The sequence below is a fragment of the Podarcis tiliguerta genome (genome assembly GCF_965153285.1).
Source record: "Podarcis tiliguerta genome assembly, chromosome: 2".
Taxonomy (NCBI): Eukaryota; Metazoa; Chordata; class Lepidosauria; order Squamata; family Lacertidae; genus Podarcis; species Podarcis tiliguerta.
The window spans coordinates 117,594,372-117,605,940 of record NC_139535.1 but is presented as its reverse complement, the minus strand read 5'-3'; the positions used below and the strand labels follow the sequence as shown (position 1 = coordinate 117,605,940).

The 11,569-nt window shown below is 45.3% G+C and overlaps 2 long non-coding RNA genes across 2 annotated transcripts; both read left to right on the top strand.

Annotated features, from left to right (window-relative positions):
- The first annotated feature begins 2,388 nt into the window (after positions 1 to 2,388).
- Positions 2,389 to 10,477, top strand: LOC310671947. Its single transcript, XR_014508305.1, has 3 exons — positions 2,389 to 2,519; positions 3,107 to 3,183; positions 10,321 to 10,477. It is a non-coding gene; the product is annotated as an uncharacterized lncRNA (long non-coding RNA).
- LOC310670035 lies at positions 6,194 to 9,151 on the top strand. The gene is made up of 2 exons (XR_014507490.1): positions 6,194 to 7,779; positions 8,018 to 9,151. It is a non-coding gene; the product is annotated as an uncharacterized lncRNA (long non-coding RNA).
- Positions 10,478 to 11,569: the final 1,092 nt, after the last annotated feature.

Here is an 11,569-nt window from a genome sequence, read left to right as displayed (position 1 = left end):
GTGCATAGGGCAGGTGTGGGGAGCCTCCTCCAGCCTGAGGGCCACATTTCCTTCTAGTGGCAGCTGGAGCCAGGAGTAAAAGAGGGCAGAAGAACAAAGGTGAATTTTACCTTCATACAGTAGGCTAGTTTCTACACACACATACACCCCTTTCCATCCACCCTCCATTCAGGAAGCAAAAGGATTATTCAAGGATGCATTCTGGTCAGGCAGAAATACTCAAAGAGGCTGCAATGTAGGACAGGTGAGAGATGTGAATAATGAAGGTCAGTCCCGAGGGCCAGACAGAGATGATATTATTTATTTATTTATTTATTTATTTATTTATTTATTTGTACCCCGCCCATCTGGCTTGGTTTCCCCAACCACTCTGGGCTGCTTCCCATAAAGATTAAAAATACATTAAAATGTCACACATTAAAAACTTCCCTGAACAGGGCTGCCTTCAGATGTCTTCTAAAAGTCTGATAGTTGTTTATTTCTTTGACATCTGATGGGAGGGCGTTCCACAGAGCGGATGCCACTATTGAGAAGGCCCTCTGCCGGGTTCCCTGTAACTTTGCTTCTCACAGTGAGGGAACCTCCAGAAGACCCTCGGCGCCGGACCTCAGTGTCTGGGCTGAACGATGGGGGTGGAGACGCTCCTTCAGGTATACTGGGCCGAGGCCATTTCTGGCTTTAAAGGTCAGCACCAATACTTTGAATTGTGCTCAGAAATGTACTGGGAGCCAATGTAGGTCTTTCAGGACTGGTGTTATATGGTCTCGGCGGCTGCCCCCAGTCACCAGTCTAGCTGCCGCATTCTGGATTAGTTGTAGTTTCCGGGTCGCCTTCAAAGGTAGCCCCACGTAGAGCGCATTGCAGTAGTCCAAGCGGGAGATAACTAGAGCATGCACCACTCTGGTGAGACAGTCTGCGGGCAGATAGGGTCTCAGCCTGCAAACCAGATGGAGCTGGTAGACAGCCGCCCTGGATACAGAATTGACCTGTGACTCCATGTGAGTCCAAAATGACTCCCAGGCTGTGCACCTGGTCCTTCAGGGGCACAGTTACCCCATTCAGGACCAGGGAGTCCCCCACATCAGCCCGCCCCTGTCCCCCAAGAACAATACTTCTGCCTTGTCAGGATTCAGCCTCAATCCATTAGCTGCCATCCATCCTCCAACCGCCTCCAGGCACTCACACAGGACCTTCACTGCCTTCACTGGTTCCGATTTAAAACAGAGGTAGAGCTGGGTATCATCCGCATATTGATGGACACCAAGCCCAAACCCCCTAATGATCTCTCCCAGTGGCTTCATGTAGAGAGTCCTGGGGGGTGAATTCCTCCCCCCCGGGCCTAAAGTTCCTCATCCCATATAGTATGGCAGACTTAAATCCTGAACGTAACAACCCTGCATGATAGCCATTCATCAGAGAGTGATATAGTGCTAGGTCCCCAAACGAGGAAGTTGATGCTTAGGTTCTGTTGGCAGGATAGAATGAATGTCACAGGAAGCACTTAACATAACAAGCACGCAGCTTCCTTGAGTGGGGTGGGCCATGCATGCTTTTTTCAGTTACGGAATTGCTGCTTGTCTCAATTCCCCACCCGTGAAAGAGCCACATCCTTCTCTATCAGGCAGGTATGTTTGCTCCTCCACATCTGTGCATTAACTGTCTCAGCTACTCTCTGAAGAACTGCCCACTAGGGAAATTAACAGGGATTGATCTCTGATGGAAACTGGTGTGCACCCTGCAAAAAGGGTACCCAGCACACCTGCTGTACAATGAAGAACACTCTTCCCCCCACAAGCACACATGCCTTCTTGGGAAATAGCATAGTGCTTCTAATAAGCCCAAGCAGAATCACTAAACGCCCAGAACTTAGGAGAGATTAATTTTCAACTCCCCATGCAAATCAGCCATAATTAGGATGGATTTAGTTCACACAGCATGGGCTGAGATGATGGAAGCAGAGGAGGTGAGCTCTGTCTATCAACCTTTCATTTTTTTAAATCATGAGATAATGATTTTGTGTGAGCCAAGGATCCCACAGCCCAGGCTCCTGGCACATGGAACTGGCTGCATGTGGAACTGACATTTGTTGCTGCAAGGTCCCAGGGAAGTAGCAAGCAGGAGGCAAAAGCATCATCTCCTGCTCCTCACTACTCACCTCCAACGTTTTGATTCAGATCTGTGGGATGTACATTATTACTAGAGCAGTCAAGTACAGCATTTTCCTTTTGCCTAGAATGGACACACAGGGGAATGTGGCTCCAGACACTTCCTGTCATACCTGTTCTGGAGTTTCCTCCCCCTGTGTGTGACCAAGTAGATGGGCATGGCCCTAGCTGACCAGATAAAAGGGTTGGCCACACAACCATCTCTCTCTTGGACCTTTGGCCTCTTGCTCTCCTGGCTCTTAGCCAGCGCATGGCTCAGCCTTCACAAGCAGGAAGTCTGAGATGTAGCTCAGACTTCTTCTCACTGTAACCACAAGATAAAGCCTGACTTCAGATTACTGCTGTGAACTGAATGTGAGTAAAACTTTATTCTTACTTTATTTTAAGAGGGAAATAAAGGGGAAACTTACCAGGAACACTCCAGACTGGACAAGCCAAACTGAATTACTTAATTACAGGATTCTAATGAATCATCAACTTGCTTCCAATAAGTTGCAAAGGGAATGTGCTCTGCTGTTTACTCATGAGCATGAGTGAGGAGGGATAATATCAAAACAATATATCCTCTCCTACCTTCCTTAATATTCCCACAAGATCTGGGGATTTCCCCAGAGCTGTGGGGAGGGGGGCTCCATAGCCCTGTCCTGAGCAGAAGGGATACCCTTGTTCTCACCCCTTAATTGGGCTCAAGGCTCTCCTGATTTCCACATCTCTCTCTCTCTCTCTCTCTCTCTCTCTCCACTTACTGTGACAACGGCCCTCCATTCCAGATCTGGAACCTACTTTTATTCAGTATTTAATTTAGCAAAAAGAAAGGTGCTGATTCAAATGCATCAAGAAACCAGCTTCCATCCCTTTGCTCCGCCAACCACAAATCCCAGATATGCTGAGCGCTGAGTGTACTCACCATTTTGAGCTCCCTGATATTTGTTTTCTTTCAGAGATTGGAGGGTGCTTCCAGATGGGGACTTTATAGTGCAAATGGGTATTTCAGGCATTGCGGGTCATTGGCAACAAGGTTTGTTTGTTTTTATTTTATCTTATTTTAAAAATTTCTATACTGCTTTATATTTTAAAGAAAAGTCTCAAAGTGGTTTACAGCATATTAAATCAATAAAACATAAATAAAACAATCTGAAGAAAGTCAAATATAGAGTATACAGTCAAAGTAACATAACAGAAAACTAAAATATTATCTTAAAGGTTTCAAAATACAGTGGTACCTCAGGTTAAGTACTTAATTCGTTCTGGAGGTCTGTTCTTAACCTGAAACTGTTCTTAACCTGAAGCACCACTTTAGTTAATGGCGCCTCCTGCTGCCACCGCGCTGCCGGAGCATGATTTCTGTTCTCATCCTGAAGCAAAGTTCTTAACCCAAGGTACTATTTCTGGGTTAGCGGAGTCTGTAACCTGAAGCATATGTAACCTGAAACGACTGTAACCCGAGGTACCACTGTAAAACATTACAAAGGAGGTCAAATACAGAATACATATTTAACATAGTAGGGCTTGGTGAGTCCCCCTAGGGCAGGTAGAAAGATTTTCACAGAAACTCTAAATCTATATAAAATGGGAGGGAGACAGGGTAGGATACTGATGCCAATAATGTCATGTGGATGCTGTTAAAAGCACTAGTTTGGAAGCACCCCCAGCAGCATCACATCCTGTAAGACCAATTTCATTGTTTTTATGCCTGGGCAGTGGAAATCAGGTGTCTCTTAGATGAATACCCAATTCAGATTTCATTGCCCTTAATTTTAAGATGCTCCATCCCTGATTGTCCCTTTTTAGAAGAGGGGTGGGCCCTCCAGGCATTGCTGGACTATAACTGCCATCATGCCTGGCCTTTGGGCCATCCTGGCTGAGCTTGTTAGTCCAATGGCACCTAGAGGGCCACAGGCTCCTTATACCTGCACTGAAAATGTCCTGGCACTCCTCCAAGTGTGTTGGGAAGAAATGACACACACACACACACACACACACACACACACACACACCCCGGTGTATTAGTGACAACAATGTTATGATGGAGTACTGATCAGTGAAAGGTACAAGCCACACTATTTAATTTTAATTAACACCAGATCCCTGAGTGCCATTAGCAAAACCGAGAAGTAGGCAAACAGCTGAAAGTCCTGCCTGTCCCCCAGCGGTTATCACAATCCTGGCAGCGGCTGTTTGAAGATTCCAAGGCACCTCATAAACCCATCTCCAAATATTTAGCTAATTAACACTGTCTACCCCAGCCTCAGCTCCTGTTTATGCATCTAGTTGTGGAGGCAGGCATCTGATTACACCAGGCAGCTAGAGAATCCACAAGAGGTGAGGAGTGTTCAGTTTCTGTTAATTGATTCTCATGGAAACTTACAGATTCTGGCTTCACACAATTAACTCAAGGCAGTGTCAATTTACTCTTGGCAGAAAGCCAAGGTCTGCTTGACCTAGAAACTACTGACTCTGATTGGTTAACGACCAGCACTCAACTCTGTTATCTGCGAATGCTAGCACAGTTTGGTGTGGTAGGTGTGTTAGGAGTAGGAGTGCTGTATATGGTTGAGAGAGAGAGAGAGAGAAAGAAAGGATTTATTTTGCTTTGTTTTGTATGCAGAAACTCTGCTGGTTTCTTTTCCCTTTTAATAAATCCTGTAAATAGTTATTCTGAGTCTAGCTGACTAGTCATTTCCACCTCAACTAGCTTCTTCGCTGTGCAGGAAAACTCTGCTACGTTTGGGCTAAAGCCATTAGAGCTATGCCTGACACTTCAAAGTTCCATGAGGTTATGGGTATTGTGCTGCCAGCCTGAGTTGTGGTGGTGTCAGCATCAACGGTGTTGGTTCCAGAAGTTCCAGAAGTTCCAGACACTGGTTGGTTCCTGACTGTTGTGAGCTGGTGACGCAGTGGACACAAGGACAACAGACGCAGCGTGTGAATGCTGGTTGCTGTGGTTCCTGTTTTCTCTCTCGGTGGTCGTGAGTAGCTGGTTCCGGGTTCCAGGGACATCGCTCTCAAGATGGCCTCACAACCAGTTCAGATGGCTTTTGAGCGTCTGAATGACTCCAATTACTTGCTGTGGTCGGAACGCATGCAGGCAGTGCTGCAGAGGGATCGTCTCTGGCAAGTGGTGAGTAAGTTTCCTGCGAAGCCTGATGATGAAGACCTCGATAAAGACCAAAGAGCAAGGGCCACAATTGTCTTGGGGCTGGAAGATTCCCAGTTGCCGTATGTGAGGGGAATCAAGACAGCTAGAGGTGTGTGGCAAGCACTTAAAGAACTCCATGTGCATGAGACAGCGGTTTCCAAGCTGTTCATTCGCAAGGCATTGTACAAGGCAATGTTACAGCCTGGGGTTACAATGCAGGAACACCTACACAGTTTACAGTTAAAGTTTGTTGCGCTACAGGAAAGAGACTGTGCGTTAGACCAGCAGGAGAAGGTGGCTATTATTTTGAGTTCTCTCCCGGAAAGCTGGGATAATTTAGTTTTGTCTCTAGAAGGTTTACAGGAGCGTGATTTATCAGTCAGTTATGTCACTGGGCGTTTGATTGAAGAATGGCAGAAGAGGCAAGAAAGGTCGTTTGCTGCAGAGGCTTCTACAGGCGGGCGGTTTGGAAGGAGTTCTCATGCCGTGCCAGAGGTGACGCAAAAGCAGCGTACCGGTGAGGAGTCAGCGTTTGCTGTTAGGCGTTGTTTCCGCTGTGGGTCTTCAGCGCATCTAAAACGACAATGTCCGGAGTTGGTCAAGTCTCAGTGGCCGGTGCAGGAGCAGAGACGAGATCAGCAGCAGCAGCAGCAGCAGCGTAAAAAGAAATTCTTCAAACGAAAACAGTCGGCTCAGCTGGTGACCGCAGAGGTCAAGATTGCTGATGAGAAACAAGCTGTCTGGGTGGTCGATTCAGGAGCGTCTCGGCACATCGTAAATTCAGATGAATTGTTTGTTTCCAAGAACTCAGCACAGCGCAGCCAGGTGACTCTAGCAGACGGAAGTACTTCCGAAGTGATTTTGGGGGGTGCAGTTTTTGTTCCTTGTCTTCGTGAATGCCTGCAAAATGTACTTTGTGTACCTTCATTAAGGAGCAATCTGATGTCTGTAGACTGTTTGCTAAAAGCTGGGTTTAAAGTGTATTTTGAAGGAGACAGTTGCATTATTAAGAAGGCTGGTGAGATTTTAGGCACTGCTAAGTCAGAGGGAGGCTTGTTTTGGCTTAAAGCAGGATCTCAAGTTGCAGCAGCAGTCAGTAAATCTCAGCCTGCAGTGAATAACAAAGCTATACATGACAACTGTGTGCACTTATTGCATAGGAAAATGGGGCATGCTGGCTGGAAAAGTGTACTAAAAATGTCTGAATTGGCTGATGGGGGTAATTTGAAGAGTTGTAACAAGTACCTTGATTGTAATGTTTGTAAAAAGGTTAAAACCCACAGAGTCTCTTACCCCAGAAGTGACAGAGTTAGTGAGTCACCGCTACAGCTGGTTCACATGGACGTAATTGGTCCATTTCCTGTAAGCAGGGGTGGATCGCGTTTTTCATTAACAATTGTGGATGACGCCACGCGTTACTCTTGGGTTTTTCCCATGAAGAATAAGGGTGACGTGTTCACTAAGTTTAAAGGCTGGGTGGCATCTGTGGAAAGATTTCTGTCCACTAAACTCAAAAGGATTCAGACGGACAGAGGTGGCGAATTTATGTCAAATGCTTTTAGAGATTGGTTACAAAAGCGTGGCATTGGGCATAGAAAAACGAACTCTTTTTCCCCAGAGGAGAATGGCGTTGCAGAACGAAAACATAGATCTTTACAAGATATGATGTTTGCCATGCTTGATGATGCTGATTTGCCCATGTCTTATTGGGGGGAGAGCATGCTCACCGCGTGTTATCTCCAAAATAGGCTCTTTCATCAAACAATAGGTACAACTCCGTACTTTAAATTGTTTCACAAAAAACCCAAAATTGACCATTTGCATGTGTTTGGATCAAAAGCCTGGGTATTAATTCCAAAACAAATGAGAAAGAAGGGAGATCCTAAGACCAAACAGTTAGTGTTTGTGGGTTACCAGGAGCTGGGAAAAGGTTTCCGTTTTGCTGAAGGGACAAATGGCATTGTGATCTCCAGGAATGCCAGTTTTTGTGAACATAGTGGCTGGGAGAGACTACATGCCAATACTGAGGTTTGGTTTGAACCTTCTCAGGAGCTTCATGACTCTGAAGGTAAACATAGAGAATCGGAGTCTGAGGGGGAGGAAAGTTCAGATAAGAGCTCTCAAGAAAGTGGAATTAGCCAGAGACCAGTTGCTAAGCAACAAAAGAGAGGTCGTAGTTCTGAGGAGGAAAGTGGGTCAGAAGAAAAAATTTCTCCCAGAAGATCTAAAAGACAAAACAAAGGAGTGCCTCCGGTGCGTTTTTCTCCGGATACTGCAAATGTGTTTAGTGTAATTGCAGAGCCCAAGAGTTTTCAGGAGGTGTTAAAGTTACCAAAAGAGGAGGCAGAGCTCTGGAAACAGGCAATGGAGGAAGAGATGTCCTCTCTGAATGAGCACAAGGTCTTTACACCAGTAGCAGCGCCTGAGGGGGCAAAGATTGTAGGCTGCAGGTGGGTGTACAAACTTAAACCTCTGGTGACAGGAAAGTACAAATACAAAGCTCGTTTAGTGGCTCAAGGATACTCTCAGAGGCCTGGAAAAGATTATGACGAGATTTTTTCCCCTACTGCTAAGGCGGAAAGTGTAAGGTTGATTCTAACGCTTGGAGCAAAGAGAAAACTCTTGTTAAACCATTTTGATATCCAGACTGCATATTTACATGCACCAATATCAGAAGACCTGTATCTAGCTGAACCGCCTGGTTATGAGACAGGTTCCAATAGAGTGTTGAAATTAAACAAAGCTCTATATGGTCTCAAACAGGCTGCAAGATCTTGGAACAAATGTTTCCATGAGGCCTTAGTGTCATTTGGTTTCAAGCAGAGTACAGCTGACAATTGCGTTTATGTACGTGGTACAGGCAGTGATCAAGAGTTTTGTCTGATTTATGTAGATGATGTATTGTATGCTTGCAAAACTGATAAACAAACTAAAAGGTTTGCCAAGCAATTGTCCAGTAAGTTCAAAATGAAAGACTTAGGCCCGGTTAGGACATATCTAGGGTTGGAAGTGTGCTGGGCCCAAGATGGCAGCTGCCTAATTAGTCAGCAGAACAAAGTTAAACAACTACTGACTACATACAGGATGCAGGATTGCAAAGGGGCAGTGGTGCCTATGGATCCAGGTTTCATAAAAACACTTCATATAGATGAGAGTCCTGAATTTGAACATCCTGATGTATATCATTCTGTAATTGGAAGTTTATTGTATCTAGCACAGTGGTCCAGACCTGATATTAGCTACGCAGTAGGCATATTAAGTAGATTGGTCTCAAAACCCACACTAAATGCCTGGAAAGGGGTAAAACAAGTTCTGAGATACCTCAAACAGACAATTGGCTATAAGTTACAATTAAATTCTTCAGAGGATGAAATGTTGGTTTGCTATTGTGATAGTGACTGGGGAAATTTGCCAGATAGAAAATCTGTCACAGGACTAGTCATAATGGTCGGTGGAGCTTTAATCAGCTGGCGGTCACGCAAGCAAGACATTGTAAGTGTGTCATCAACGGAATCAGAGTATGCCGCATTGAGTGAATTGTGCAACGAGGTGATTTATTTCAAGCATTTGTTAGCAGATTTAAATGTAAATTGTGGAGAACCAGTACAAGTTTACATTGATAATCAGGCTTGTATAACCTTAAGTAAAACAGAGGGTTTCAAATCACGTTCCAAACATATCTCTGTAAAATACCAAAATGTGCGTTGCTGTGTACAAGACAATATAATCACATGTACTTATGTATCAAGTGAAGAAAATGTAGCAGATGTATTAACTAAACCATTGGCAAAGATAAAGAACAAGCAAATGTGCAAGAGTTTAGGTTTGCTGGAAAAATAATCTCCTACATAGGTGTTATTTGATGTTAATTGTCCAGCAGAATCTGTGAGGGGGTGTTCAGTTTCTGTTAATTGATTCTCATGGAAACTTACAGATTCTGGCTTCACACAATTAACTCAAGGCAGTGTCAATTTACTCTTGGCAGAAAGCCAAGGTCTGCTTGACCTAGAAACTACTGACTCTGATTGGTTAACGACCAGCACTCAACTCTGTTATCTGCGAATGCTAGCACAGTTTGGTGTGGTAGGTGTGTTAGGAGTAGGAGTGCTGTATATGGTTGAGAGAGAGAGAGAGAGAAAGAAAGGATTTATTTTGCTTTGTTTTGTATGCAGAAACTCTGCTGGTTTCTTTTCCCTTTTAATAAATCCTGTAAATAGTTATTCTGAGTCTAGCTGACTAGTCATTTCCACCTCAACTAGCTTCTTCGCTGTGCAGGAAAACTCTGCTACGTTTGGGCTAAAGCCATTAGAGCTATGCCTGACACTTCAAAGTTCCTCAAGAGATAAGGTGCAGACTCTGCAAACTATTTGGAATGAGCCAAACCTGTCAGGCTACATACCGGTACATGCCATACATTTAAGGCACTCTCCCACCAAAGAATTCTGGGAACAGCAGGGCGTGGGTGGTGCTGTGGTCTAAACCACTGAGCCTAGGGCTTGCCGATCGGAAGGTCGGGGGTTCGAATCCCCGCAATTGGGTGAGTTCCCGTTGCTCGGTTCCTGCCCACCTAGCAGTTCGAAAACACGTCAAAGTGCAAGTAGATAATTAGGTACCACTCTGGCGGGAAGGTAAAAGGCGTTTCTGTGTGCTGCTCTGGTTCTCCAGAAGTGGCTTAGTCATGGTGGCCACTGTCTGCGGACAAACGTCGGCTCCCTCAGTCTACAGAGCAACTGAACTTAACTGTCAGGGGTCCTTTACCTTTACCTTTACCTTTACCTTTACCTTTACCTTTTTAACAAACTACAGGTCCCAGTATTCTTTCTGTAACATGTGGACATTCCTTGCTTTCTTCCACCTCCTTACCCCAGGGTCAGGTCCTGTTCTCATGGGATTTGCATCGCCTTGTGGGGCGTGGGGAGCAGACAAAATGGCTTACAAAGAGCAAAGCAGAAGCTTACATGGAGCCAACCAGAGCTTAAAATAACCATGGCTTGATGCTGTTTCTTTTCTTAACAGAATGAAGAGAAGATAAATTAAGGCCCACACACCAACAAGGTTTGATAATTCTCCCACTACTGAGTGGACCCCAGGCCCAATTCTATTCACCATGCACATTAATTCCCTGCTTTAGCACCAAGGAGCAGATGCTTCTTCGCTCCTGCAGAGGTGTCAATGAGAGACACAAATAGGGCAGTGGGGCTGGCAGCCTCAACACTCACAGAAGCACCTCCACCTGAAGACCTGAGCTCACCTGCTAGGAATCCCTGTTCCCTGCCCTCCACGGTCGCTTCACTGACATTCCCTCATTCTAATGCATTGCTGTCCAAGTTCTGCTGATGCTTCCCAAGGTAACCCTGTTCTCTCACTGAGCTTTCCTCCAAAAATGGAGAAGGGCACCCACCCTGCCTTATCCTGCCATTGAAATCTTCCACAGCAGAGAGAGAGGTCTATTCAGCTACCAGTTTCTTCCTGCATCTGGAGACATGTCACATAGAATCATAGAGTTGGAAGGGACCCAACGGTCATCTAGTCCAACCCCCTACAATGCAGGAATCTCAACTAAAGTATCCATGACAGATGGCCATCCAACCTCTGCTTGAGAACCTCAAAGGAAGGAGAGCCCACAACGTCCCAAAGGAGACTGTTCCACTGTTAAACAGCCATTACTGTCTGAAAGTTTTTCTGTATGTTTAGTCGGAATCTCCTTTCTTCTAACTTGAAGCCATTGGTTCGAGTCCTACTCTCCAGAGGAGGAGAAAACAAGCTTGCTCCATCCTCTATGTGACAGCCCTTCAGATATCATATCTCCTCTCAGTCTCCTCTTTTCCAGGCTAAACATACCCAGCTCCTTCAAGGGCTCCTCGTAAGGCTTGGCTTCTAGACCCTTGATCATCTGCACATGTTCCAGCTTGTCAACATCCTTCTTAAATTGTGGTGCTCAGAATTGGACAGAGTATTCCAGGTGTGGTCTGACCAAAGCATATTAGAGTGGGACTATGACTGTTAGGATTCTTGCCCTGTGTTTGCAGTCATGGGATTGCTTCTACCACATGACGGTGTATGTTTTCATTCCACAGTGTGGGAAGTGACGGAGACAGGATGTTTGTATTACTGTGTTCCGTGATGTGGGACTATTGTCCTTTGTTCCCTCTCTTTGCTGTCTGATGAGAAAGAGGAAGGAGCTGAGTCAGAATGCTCCGAGTTTATTATATGTAAATAAAGTAGTTTAGCCAAAATGTTGTGCTGCTGAGTCTGTCACGCGAAC